Here is a 14,089-nt window from a genome sequence, read left to right on the forward strand (position 1 = left end):
CATGTTTCACCCCATTCATTTAATCATATTCGGGCCTTCGTCTTATTCTATTTCCCACCACTTCTGCATTACAAACTATTTTAGTCAAATGGCCTACATCCATTCTTCCAACATCTCCAAACCACCTCAAAACCTTTTCATCAAACCTCTCACCACACCAGTTCTTCTTCTCATTCCTTAACTTATCCAGCCTCGTCACTCCATACATCCTCTGCAAACGTTTAATTTCAAAGACATTTAACCTATTATGCCTATTTACTCTCAAACCCCATGCCTCTGAGCCATATATCACTGCTGGTACCATCACACCTTAATACAATCCTCGCTTTGCATCCATTCGCAAGTCTCTACGTTTGAACAATCTTTTCAGCAGACCCATTGCCTCGCACCCTTCACTCACCCTTTTCTTCACATTCTCCTCCAAACCATATCCTGCTACCACATACAAACCCATTTACCTCTTGCAACTCTACACCATTGAACAAAATCCACATCTCTAACACCTCATTAACTTGCTCATGTCTGCATTCACCATTACCAATGCACTCAGTCCTGCTGCAGAGACAGCCACCAAAGCAGTGTCATCTGCAAACAACAGCTGACTTACATGGAAGCCACCATCAAACACTATGCTCCCGCTCTCCTGGCTCTTTCTCGCATCTCACACATCACTTCATCCATATGCAAATTGAACAGTCAAGGTGACATGACACACCCATGTCTCAAACCCACTCGAACTGGAAAACACTCGCCCACTTCACTCCCCACTCTCACACAAGCTCTACTATTCCCACACAAGCTTTGAAAAGCACGCAGCAACCTGCCACCCACTCCAAATTTCAAATTACAGGTTCCACATAATTTCTACATGAACAGTACTCAACAATGGAGGAAGAGATCGTGTGCTTTGAAGCCCATTGACAAAATGGATATGGAGTGTCTTGGCTCAGTGTTTGTTTGCAGGTTCTAAAGATTACAAAAGAAAAGAACCTCTTCCATAGGTTGGTATACAGACTATTTTCTATTTCTTGGTTCTGTGTTGTGTTTGTAAGGTTTAATATTGCTTTATTAGGGAAATTACATTACATTTGGACATACCTGTATGCTAATGATTGGCGTCATCACAATAAACATTATGCAAAGTTCCTTTAACTCGTTATAGCAATCTTAATACAATGAAAACTCAAATATCGATCCGTTTATTGACCTGCTTATGCCACTCTCATTTCAATGTGAGGACAGAGCCATGTCGACCTTTGAACTTCACCCCCAAGCAGAAGGGTCAACTGAGCAGGCTCCTAAATTGAAAGTATTGGCGCAGACGTTAATTGCGCTCTCTCATCAACATCACGAATGTCCACGATGGAGACAGAGAGGTTAGCTTTACGCGATTGGGACCTGACAATTCACTCTAAAATTGGAGGACTTCTCCTTTCAGTGTAAGAATGTGATGTAGAGAACGGTCAGCATCGAGATCCTTGCAATGAGCCAGGATTCTGTTGAAATACAACCATCCCAATTGTTTCCCACAAATTGTAGTTCCAGGTTATCTGTTTCATGGGTAATGGATCTGGTGTTCGGAAGGGGTGGCTTGTGCAATTTTATACGTAAAGTAGCAGTAGGCCGGACCTGCAGCCCCACTATTGCTTTCTTTCTCCTAATACTAACTGTAGCCATGTGCCCGCCTGGCTCTTTGACTAACACAGCAGTGTCCAAACTACGGCCCGCGGGCTGCAGTTGGCCCACGGGTCAGTTTTTATTGGCCCGCAGCAAATTTTGAAAATATAGTTGAATATGGCCCGCACATGGCGCTTGAGCTCAACTCTGTTGCACTTCTCATTTTTAACACTAGATGGAGCCAGTAACGAAAAAGGTGCTTCTCCACCCGTGCATTTGGGATCCCCTGAACTTATTTAATTAACCTTCTTGTCATTCATTTGAACTGTCATTGAAATTCAAAGTGTATTACTGTGTAACCTATTCTGACACAAAATAGATTGATTGTTAATTCTAAAACCTATTAGTGCAGATAAACGTAAACTGTGCTACTAAAAATAGGTTAACAACAAAATTAGAGTAGATGACCGGCTATCAAACTGATAAATAAATAAAACATCCATCCATCCATTATCTGCACCGCTTATCTTCAGGAGGGTCGCGGGGGTGCTGGAGCCCATTCAAGCTGTCTTCAGGCAGTGGGCAGGGGACACCCTCAACTGGTTGCCAGCCAGTTGCAGGGCACACAGGGACAGACACTTCGCTCGCTCAGTCACACCTAGGAACAATATAGACTGGCCAATTGACCTGACATCCATGGTTTTGTAATGTGGGAGGAAGCCGCAGTGCCCGGAGGAAACCCACGCAACCCACAGGGAGAACATGCAAACTCCACACAGGAAGGTTCGATCTCACGACCTCAGAACTGTGCCGCACACGCGCTAACTACTGCTCCACCATGCTGCCCGAAATTAAACATATCTAGCAAAATAAATATTACCACTCCTCAAACCTAGAACAAGTCCAGTAGTTTTTCTTTCCTCTGTCTAACAGCATAGGAGCTACACTCAGGTATTGCTGAGGTTTGTATTCGAGAATGTAACGCTATATATAAAAAATGTGATCAACATTTTTTTCTCCTCCTGGCCCTTTAAAAAATGTTTAAGCCAATGCAGCCCGCGACTCAAAAAGTTTGCCCACCCCTGGACTAACAGCATACACCAGCCTATCACAGTCGTGCACACAGACAGTCAAGCCCGCCCAACACACACACACACACAGAACCGTCGGCGACCTGCCCCCATGATAGCATTTGCTGTGCGTGGTCGCAGGGTATTTATAACAGCCTTGCAGGCAGTATAATCGCGTTTAGCCACCATCCTGGGATCCGGGCGATTATCCAGCTGTCAACGACCATATCTTCTGTATGCTGTCCTTACATGCCGTTCATACAGATGGCTTGATAATTGACTGAACACTATGAGGATCCCTTGCTTTTTAATCAAAATCCATTTTTTATGTAATCCTTCGTCTGCTCACCACTTGATGTTCAACCCCATGCATTACTCCCATGGAGAACCACTGCTTGTCTTACCTATTGTCATTGACATGCAGTGTTGGGAGTAATGCGTTACAAAGCAATGTGTTATAAAGGAACCCGTTAGAAAGAAATGCGTTCCTGGAACGCAATTGCATTTCTTGGTAACGAGTACTGTAACCAGTTAATAATAACATTTCTTAACGTAACTGGTGTTACAACATGATGGTTATGAAATACCATATCTTCTGTTGTTTGCCGGTTCCACCTTTGCTTTAGAAACGACATGTAACCCACAGCAACACAACACTGAAAATAACAAATGAAAAAGGTGGCCATGTTTATATTCACTGACAAAATACAACTGCCGCCGTCTCAAACACAGTGTACGAGAACACGTAATTGATCCCAACTGATATTCTGATATTCTCCTGACCACATATACAATCCTCACATCCAAACCATGATTGCAACTACAGTATAAAATAACATACTTACAAAGAACCAGCATTTACCATGATAAAATAAAATACTAAAATCAGAGGTCAGTTTATATGCACATATTTTGGTTGTGTCACAATTAGCACGTGGTAGGCTGCGTGTGGGGAGGGGGGCGGGGCTTATACAAAAACAACGAAATAAATGGGATGAACGCAAGAACAGAATTTACAGTGAAAGAGTGATGATTTTTAATATTTTTACTAACAAAATTATTTTTGCAATACACCATGCCTGGAGAAAAAAAATAAAAATGTCTTGGACATTACCCAGAAATGGAGAAGGAAATCTTTGGGACTAAATTGATATGGCGTAGCTCAGCTGTGTTAGTTTGCAAGCTCTCAAGATTGCAAAAGCCCAGGAAAATAAAGGGTTCACTTCTTCCACAAGTTGGTGAACCCGTTTCTTCTATTTATTTTATACACAGGTTATGGTTCACAGATCCCTTAACTGAATGTGTCTTTGGGGCACCAATGAGCAGTGTTCCCTCTAAGCGGCGCGCGTGCGCAATTGCGCACTGCTCGCACATTCTCAGTGCACAAGAAAATCTAGCCAGCGCACAAGGGTCCTAAACGGCTCTTCAGGTTGTTTTTGCTTCTTTAATCCCAACATGACCAAATATTATGTAAAATTATGCACAAAATGACTTGAAGGAAGGGCGGAATAGAACAAAAAAATACCAAAATGAAAAAGTAGTGAAAAGCTGAGAAAAAAAGAAAGAAAATTTTCCAAAAAAGGCAGAAAAAAAGAAAAGAAAGAAATGTAGGAAAAAAGTAACAGCTCGGAAAAAAATAAACACAATGAGAGTTTTTTAAAGGAATTTTTAAAAAAGTAGAAAAAAAACACGTAAAAAAGAAGAAAAAGTTTGTGTTGCATTCAAATAATTTCCAATTATATCAAGTGAATCTTGTTGCCAACATTGTACTTCCACTCAAAAATGTGATTAAGTACAGTTCTGTATCTTACAACCGACTAAAATAAGCCCCCCAAAATGTTAATATTATGCGACAAAATATAACAGGAAATAAAAAGAAATGGATATCTTGTGAAAGAATTGTAAGAATAAATGACGTTTGTAGGCCGTACAACCTTTGCAATAGTACATGAGTCAATTTGTTCAAAAGAGAAAAATAATTTTGCATTGCTGGAAACTCAGCAAAATGTAACTTGATGTCAAGTTTTGGACATGTTTGATAATGACTTAGTTGGGATTGCCGTTGCTCACTGTTGTTTCAAGCGTTGCTCACCAACTTTGTGTGAACGCTCGAACCTGGGAAAATTACAGGGAACATTGCCAATGAATACACAACTCTGGACAGTCTTCTCAACTGTTGACGGTGCCTGACCTGTTCTTGGGTCGTGGCAAAGTTGACACAGGTCCATTTGTTAATGCGGGTAGCCTAGTTCTTTTTCAGTCTTCCTCTTCTCCTGCTCCCTTGGACTGTGCCCTGGAGAATTTTCTTGGCCAGTCCTGATGATCTTGTGACGTGACCATACCACTGAGGTTTCCCTCTAGGAGTTGACAACAGTTATTCTTAGGGTCCAATGTGACCTCTGATGGTGTTGCGCACCATGCATTTGTCACATGGGCTAAGTAGTTGATGCTTCCTGTAGCATGCTTGATGCTTTGTCCAGGCGATTGACCAGAACTCTGACTTATTATTTGTCTCCTCCAATTCCAGCAAAATGGAGGTTAGTGATGTACAATACAGAGCATTTGACATGATCCTTTCTAGGAAGATGTTGAATAAAGTTGGAGAGAGAATGCACCCTCGTATCATATCAACTGTGGTTTGAAACCACACTCCATCGGTACCAGTTCTGCACTATTGGCATTCTCATGAAGTTGTTTAATGGCCTGAACAAGTTTCTGGCCCATGTTGTACTTCCGCACCGAGGCTGATAAAGCGGCTTGCCATACTCCGTCAAACGTGACAGAGGTTTCTCTGGTGTTGTTGAAACTTCTCACGTAGGATGCGCAGATTAGAATTCTGTTCTGTGGTCCTCCTTCCCTCCCTAAAACCTGTCTGTTTTTTGGCCAGGATGTTTTCAGCCCGTCATTTTAGTCTGTTCATTAAGACCTTTAGCATAACTTTACTTGCATGGCTGATAAGACTGATGGTTCTGTAGTTGGAGCATAGTTGAAGTTACCTATCTTTGGTAGCATAATTACTAGCAATTTTGTCCATGCAGATGGCCACTGTCCGGTTAGCCAGGTCTTTGTGCAAATTTTTATCAAGATGTCTATAGTTTGCTCACCACCATTTTGGATGATTTCGGATGGGATGTTCTCGACTCCTGGAGAATTTCCATTTTTCAGCGAGTTAATTTCTGCCTTTACTTCTCTGAGGATAGGGAAGTCGTCACTTTAGCCTGGGCTAGAATTCTTGAGGATCTCAGTGTCTCCGTGTTGGGTGCTTGTGGAGTTTGGAGCAGTATTCTGTCAATCTATTCATGATCTATTTTTAAGTTAGCTTATTCCCTGCCTCATCCTGAATGCTGCTGACTTTAGTCAGTTTTTTTGTGCAGGGCATTTTACAATTTGGAAGGCTTTGTTAGAATGTTTTTGTTCTAACTCCGAAAACTGGTCTTTGATCCATTTCTACTTCGCTTCTCTTAAGATTTTTCAAATTTTCGTAATGGCTGCTCTATACTTGGATGCTATGTGGATATTTTTAAGCAGTTTTAGGGAGTCATTGTGAGATTAAATGGTAATTTGTACCTACTTTTGGGTGTCAGTAATCTAATGCAAAATTATTTTCAAATGAAGTAACCTGTAACCAATTACTTTGTTTTCCAGTAACACACCCAACACCGTTAACATGTTGCTATTTTATATTGGATTGTTAAATGCTACATTTTCATGTTTCTCTTGATATTTTGTCTGATAAGTGGCAATGTCTGTCATCCAAATTATTGATTTTCTCCCTGTCTATGGCTTAGTGCTATTAATAGTCATCTAGCCAGCTAACTTACTAGCTCTTTAAAAAGTCGACTGCTATAAATAGCTATTAGGGATTGTACTTTAAGTGCTGGCAGGCAAACATGTCAATATTCTTCATCTCATCAGTATCCATTGTTTTAAGTCACATATCCATTGTGCCTCAGGGCAAGGTTTATTCATTATTAAGTAGATTAATCCGTTTAGCCGAGAACTATAAAACCTTTGAGGCCAGTGTCAATTAAAATATCCCATTGGAAAAGGTAAAATCAAGAAATTAGATCTACAACATGAATGTTCTCTGAGTTTTACAGCATTCGCATATTTGTTTTGTTTACTCGTCAATGGAGGATTGAATACATTTGTCTCACAATAGAGGCATGAGGGGGGATTTTGTAAGGTTTATTGTTCTATATTCTTTGTCAATTATCCATTATCCGTTATCGGTCAAATCATAATACACTATAAAGCCAAGGGGCCGAGACATTTGCTCTCAGCCAAGAGGCTGAGTCAAGGTCCTAGCCACAGAGCCATGCAGTCATCAGTGCGAATGCACCGTTCCCGGAGGTACTGCAATACCGGGCCGATGCGTGGAGTGGACAGAGCAAGCTCTTATTCCATCTCCAGATTGCAAAAATCTAACTTACAGCATTGCTGTATTATCAGCTGAAACTTGCCGATACATCAAGTAGCGATCATTGCGAATATTCAATTCTGGAACCCCAGGACCTGAGGGGGGATTTTGTAACCGATAACCATAAGTCATAAATATGAGCTCAAAATACAGTCTTAAATTTACACTTACGCACACACAATCATATTTAAACAGTTTCAATGGGATACCGTGATCATATACTGAAAATTATTCGGAGATGTTTTGAGACATGTATCAAACCTGTTCTGTGACCATGATGAAAACCTAAATCCTCTTTTCCATTGAAAGTAATGCTATACGTAATAAAACAATATTAAAAAATAAAAATGATGTAATTGCTTCATATCCATTACTTAAAAACATTCAATGGTGTTGTGTACTTTAATGTTCACACATGTATGTAAAATCAAAAATGTTACATTTGGACTTTGTTCATTGCATTATCTAACAAACTTTTTCTTTGTTAGTTTTTGGTCGCATAGTGGATCTCTATAGTATTTTATTAGTGACCGGGGTTGGGAGGGTTACTCTAAAATCAGTATCCTAATCCGAATACTATAATATTGAAGTAATGTAACTTTATTACTCTCGATGACTATTGGATTTCTCCAATACCAAATATGCTAAAAAAAGACAAGTGTCCCTGGGATGTATTCTGTCCAAACATCCTGAGATATTCCGGTTTACCAAGTTAGGCAAACCAATACCAATTGGCCGCAAAATACAAAAAGACACACAATCATTTTTACTAAATGTCCTTAAACGCAGCACTACAACAAAACTCGTTGGCCTCACAAAACTACCGGCTCATGCCAATTCTACGCAATGAGTGCTACATTGAAGGAGAAACAAAATACAGACATACAGAGGTAGATGAGTTGGTCGTCTGTCATAAAACCACAACAATGCAGGTGTACTTTATGTTCTAGCCTCATCTCTCTCTGTCTCTCTCGTGTCAGTAATTGAAATACAAAGACAATTTGTTCATCGGCGTTGGTCAGTGTATCAATAAATTATTTTACATGGTCAGTGAATCAAAAAATTGTTTTACATGCTAAGAATTTTAATTACATCGATTGAAACAAATCTGTAAACTACCTTAATAGTAAGATGGACGAAATCCTTATTTTAACAAATTGTACCTGTGATTTGACTAGGTCCTTCTTTTCTGTAAATGTAACAGAATACAATTGCATTCTTTTTTGGTATCTTGATTACGTAACACTGTTACATGTATTCCGTTACTCCCCAACGCTCTTGGTGACACTTAAGCTTTATACAAATTTGATTAATGATATGTCTAAACACCACATTCCTGAGAAGATCCAACTAACTTAAGTCCAGCTTTTGTTGTATTTAACAAAATACAATTGATTTCTTCATTAAGGGTTGGGCGGCTTGAGTAAACTTTCTCCCCAGATGACGAGACTGTCATCAGTAGAATAATGATCCATTCGATGTAAAATAATTTCAATTACCTTATGGACTGCTCTTTTGTATAAGGATGATGGTAAAACTTGACAGCCTTCGCACATGTGAATTACTACAGTCATTGTATGTTAGTTCATTGATGCCCTGAATATCCATCCATCCATTATGTGCACCGCTTATCCTCAGTAGAGTCGCAGGGGTGCTGGAGCCCATCCCAGCTATCTTCGGGCAGTGGCAGGGGACACCCTGAACTGGTTGCTAGCCAGTCGCAGAGTCAGAGACAGACAACTCACTCGCTCATTCACACCTAGGGACAATTCGGACCGGCCAATTAACCTGACAAGCATGTTTTTGGAATGTGGGAGGACACTGAAGCAGCCAGCGGAAACCCACGCAAGCACAAGGAGAACTTGCAAACTCAGGAGGTTCGATCTCATGACCTCGGAACTGAGCCGCACACGCGCTAACCACTGTTCCCCCGTGCTGCCCCTGCCCTGAATATAATCTGTAATAAAACCTTCAAAGGAACTGTGCATCTATTTTCAGCCTTTATCATGAAAACCTGCCCTCTCGGTACAGTATACGGAACCAATGAACACGCCATTCCTCAACAGACTCTAATAGAAAAATGTAGTAGGATACAACTAAATTACCACCTCTTGTATAAAAATGATAGTCTTCCCTCCCAGGATTCAACCAAAATGTCGCCCTCTCTTGGTGAAAACTTAAAATGCGTGTCTCAAGTTGCGTGCATGACACGCGCCAATATTTCTCTCACAAGCTCATGTTGCCTTTTGCATGTCTCACGCGCAGGCGCACTTTTTCGTAGTTAGATAAAGTGAGGGTGGGTGAGGGTCGTCAAGTCCACGCCAGCTAGAAGCACATCGCCTGTGAGAAGGGAGCTGCAGTTGTCATGACAACGTCCGGGTGGTTGGGGCGGAGCCCTGGCAAGTGGGACCAGTGCGTTTGTTTTGTTATTGAAGGTCACGTGCGAAGTCAAGCTCCTCCCCCTCCTTTCCTCCCCCCAGCATTCTGTACACAGCTTCAAGTGTGGCTCACTTGAATACAAAATGGCTGCACGGGAATCTACGCCGCTGTCGCGGACGACGACGAGGACAAGCATGAACGTCTAAAAGCTTCGTGGGTAGGATGTTTCTTCACCGTCGACCTGACCTTATCTCCATACGACGCTTTTCTCTCACACACAATGCGGAATTCCTGAAGCGACCATTTAAGCTAGCCCGCGAACCGTGGAAAAATGTTTTCAACGCAGAGCACTTTTGAATTCAAGTCCAAATGAGCGCTCTTTTCGCAGGCAATTCGGAATATTATTTTGGAGCTGCAACCCTTTTCGCTCTTCTAGCTACGCAGATGGACGACTAAGTACACTTTATGTAATTCAAGGGCATTGTATGCTGATACGAGTTGTTTTTATTTTCTTTGCGTGTAACTCTTGATTTAAAAAGGCGTGCTTGAGTGTCATCCCAGACGACTGAAGTTCCCATCTTCTCCCCGTGATTGATTCCAGTTTCACTCACTCATATCCTACTGGTATTAGTCGAGATGCTTCTAATCTTAGGCCATCCTGTCAGGAGGTTGCATGCTCTGGCCATGTCCCAAAGTGACTCTCAAACTGGAAAATTAAGGAACTTAGGTTGGCATCACCGGGTTCTCCTAATTGTTGTGGTTTATTCCAAACTTCCGTTGTACCTCTTCGTGCGAGCTTAATTTGTCCCAGCATCCTGCTCGTGGCCCAAATTGCTTGTGTAATGAGCGAATTTTCCCGATATTAAATAATTTAAAACGAATTGGTACGCGTGCATACGGGAGCTGAGTGGTTAGCACGTCCGCGGCACAGTTCTTCAAATCAAGCTACCAGCCTTCCTGTGTGGAGTTTGCATGTTCTCACCGTATTTGCGTGGGTTTCCTTCCATGTTCCAAAACATACACGTCAGGTTAATTGGCCGGTGTTGTGCCCTTTTCCGACTCCTATGCAAATTCCTCCCCCCCTCCGATTTTAAATGAAAAAAACAACAATTTGTTTACACCGCGGGATCCAATGCAACCAGGGTTTCATTCACAATAAAAAAGACATTACATACGGATATTATAGTAAATCAAATAAATATTATTTGTGTACAATTAGTTGTGATTGCGGAAATCATAGCGTACAGTGACGTTGGTGACTTTTCCATCCGCATTAACAAACGCATTTTGTAAAATACGATCGCGCTTTATTGTTTAAATAAACGCGTTATATAGACTAGGATCTCCCAATTATTATAATTAGCTCGCTTTATTTTGTTTTAAAGCGTATTATATAGAATACGATCGCTTTTGTCGGAAGCGTACATTGACGTTGGTGACATTTTCATCCGCGTTAAAAAACGCAATTTGTAGAATAAAATCACGCTTTATCGTTTAAATAAACGCGTTATATAGACTAGGATCTCCCAATTATTATAATTAGCTCGCTTTATTGTTTTAATAAGCGTTTTATATAGAATACGATCAGGGGGGGAGGAATTTGCATAGGAGTCGGAAAAGGGCACAACACCGGTCTGAATTGTCCCTAGGTGTGAATGAGCGAGTGAATTGTATGTCCCTGTGTGCTCGCTCATTCGCACCTAGGGATAATTTGGACGTATTGGTTTATTTATTTTTTTAAGACCGAACTCTCCTTGCCCATTTCGGCTCTAATGTTGATCGTCTCGGTCACTGATGGCAGAGGACAACGTAAACGTAGATTGCTAAAATTGTTGCGGTACTCTACATAATCTGTCTTGCTGTAAGTAGGTATCACCCGTTATTGTCAGGTTTATTATTGCTTAATAAAGAGGATTTGCAGTAATTGATAAGGGGAGCAATTGGCAGAGGTTGAAAGGTATGAGGTCGCAAGACTGTTGATGATACGTATCCCTTACTGTACACTTTTAAGTTACTGTAACTATAAATGAGCGTTGCATTCAAATAATTTCCAATTATATCAAGTGAATCTTGTTGCCAACATTGTACTTCCACTCAAAAATGTGATTTTGATGAATTTACTGCCAAATTTTTATTTTTTTGCCTGGAGTAGTTTGCATGCGCAAACTGGACTGCTGATGCTGGCGGTAAGCGGTCACGAGAGCGGTGTCTAGTGGTAGCCTCTGGGGTTGCTTGTGACTTGGCGAGCAAGATTTTTTTTTTTTTTTTTTTTTTTTTTACAAACGAAACTCTTGTACCGAATTTTTTTGATTTTTCAGGTGTTTAAAGAGGTGCCACTGTTCTCAGGTCCTGATGGTACATGGTGATGAGCAGGCAAGGAAGGTTACTTTGTACGAAGAGTGTGAAGGTGTACTCGTTAGACTGGTTAATAATTTGGAGGAACACGTTGGGTATATTTATAATCAGGGAATAGTCCGACCAAAATCAGAATTCGCATGGTTGGACTACTGTGAATAAATCGTTAAAATGTCTCGCAATAAATGAACAACCCCGTATACATGCTATTTTAAACCTCAAGCGACTGGGTTCCATAAATAGGCGTCATTCTGTATTTACCTGTGACATGAAATAAAAGATGATTTAGTTCATGTCTCTCACCAATATCAAATGAGTACCGTGCTCATTTCCTGTTTGCTCTAAAAATGTGCTGAATCGCTGCAACACGTGTGTTTACTAGTTGTTAGTACATTGTTTGCTGAAGCATGGATGAAAATGGATTGATCCAACTGTGGCATTTTTGCCACGGGGACAGAAAATAAAATAGAATTGTCTCAGGGAAATCAAGCTATACACATAAAGTTTGTTTAACAAGTAAACTGGATTTGGGATGGATAATTCAGATTCGCAGTCTACCCACCAGCAATCAGACCAGTTGAATAGGTTTACATCCTTGAGTAAACTCAAATTTTAAAAACGCACTCACACATTTCAGAGTCATTATCTAAGACCATAATCAGACCAAAGTTTGTGTTTACATTGCTTTATAAACTGGGATGCCGGCAATAGTCAATTTAAATCTTTCTGACAAATACCCATCAATACTCCAATTCACACTTAAATGGGCTGGTTTAAGTTAATAAATACCGTAAAATTCGGACTATAGGCTTCAAGCTTTCTAACCAGAGGTTTATGCAATGATGTGGCTAATTTATGCATTTTTTTCTAATGGCCACCAAGGACGTAACCCCAACCCTGAGTAGTGTGACTATATGTGTCGAGTAAGATGCTAGTGCATGAATAAAACTAGCATGAACAGACCCTCTTCATAGAAAAGGTATCAATTGAAAGAGGAGCGCTAACTACCATATTGGTAATAATTTTCAGGTATGATTATTTGTAAACAAAAATAATGTGGCGAGACAAAACGAACAGATTACAAGAAGCAACGTCCAACAAAGCAGAAATGTTTGTTAAAGGCAGATTTATATTTATCTGTTTGCATTCTTGTGTGTTTTGGAGTAAATATTTCACACGGTTGGATTCTATGGATTGTCCATGATGTAATGAAGCTATTTTCGCGGAGATTCAAAGAAGTCGAAGGCGGCCAGCAGACATATTGGTTAATTACGTCGGCTTTATAGTTTTCAGGTATCTTGTTTCATACTGATCGTGATGTTGATCTGATGAGCATATCTTGAATCCCTAGAGTTTAAGCTTTTCAATAATATGTAGCATGACAAAGTTCAGTGAGTGGTAACATTGTACAGACACATATTTTTTTATCGGAACATTAAGGGGTTAAGGTACCGTCTATTATTAAAACTCTTTCTGCGTACCAGCTTTCTTGATAAAGATCTCGTATTTCAATGTGGGCACATACGGCTCATGTAAATACGACGGTTTTTTTTTTCTTTAAACATGTGCTGTGTGGGGCTTGTAATCAGGTGTGCTCAATAGTCAGAATTTCACAGTAAGTATATAATAAAGTTAAAATGTTATTGCTCCCTAACTGCTTACAACAAACCATTTATTATGTGGGGCCCTAATTAGTAATCTATTTGCTGAACCGTTGTTGAAGCTGAGATTTGGACCCCCCAAAATGTTTATCACCTCCCCATGGTTGTCATTCTGCAGCAAACACACCCCTTGTTGCATTCTAATTGTGCACAACAAGGACAACAAGTTCATTAGTAGTAGTACCCGGATACTTGCAGAGGCCAGGCAGACCTAAGCCGCCAACCCTTCAGCTTTGCTAATTTGCTACGTTTTTAAAATTAAGGTTTTAGGTCTGGCAGCAAAAATTAAATCGAGAGTTTAGATTGGAGTGGTGCGAGAAAACAGTTCGCAAGGTCCTGGTCAAGCCTGTGAAAAAGGCAGTTTGTATACCTGAAAGGCCCCAATAGGGCTCCATAACACCAACAGACCTCTAAATACTCTGATTACTCTAGACTAAAGCTAAGTAGGCCATGCCTGGGGCGCAAGGCCAAGGTGTTTGTTGCCAGTCTTGCTTGGTTATGGTGTCGGTGGTCAGCTTGATGGTTAATTCCTCACCGTTAAAATGTTGTTAATGGCAGACATCATCCATCCAGAAACTTCAAAATTA

The 14,089-nt window shown here is 40.6% G+C and overlaps 1 protein-coding gene and 1 pseudogene across 1 annotated transcript in view; one reads left to right on the forward strand and one right to left on the reverse strand.

Annotated features, from left to right (window-relative positions):
• The window catches only part of LOC148374102 (trinucleotide repeat-containing gene 6C protein-like), an 81,382-nt gene that overhangs the window by 18,465 nt on the left and 48,828 nt on the right, over positions 1-14,089 (forward strand). The window lies entirely within an intron of this gene.
• On the reverse strand, positions 7,019-7,169 carry LOC148374103 (U2 spliceosomal RNA; annotated as a pseudogene).

This window comes from Urocampus carinirostris, chromosome 1 (genome assembly GCF_059441175.1).
Source record: "Urocampus carinirostris isolate Australia breed hairy pipefish chromosome 1, RoL_Ucar_1.0, whole genome shotgun sequence".
Taxonomy (NCBI): domain Eukaryota; kingdom Metazoa; phylum Chordata; class Actinopteri; order Syngnathiformes; family Syngnathidae; genus Urocampus; species Urocampus carinirostris.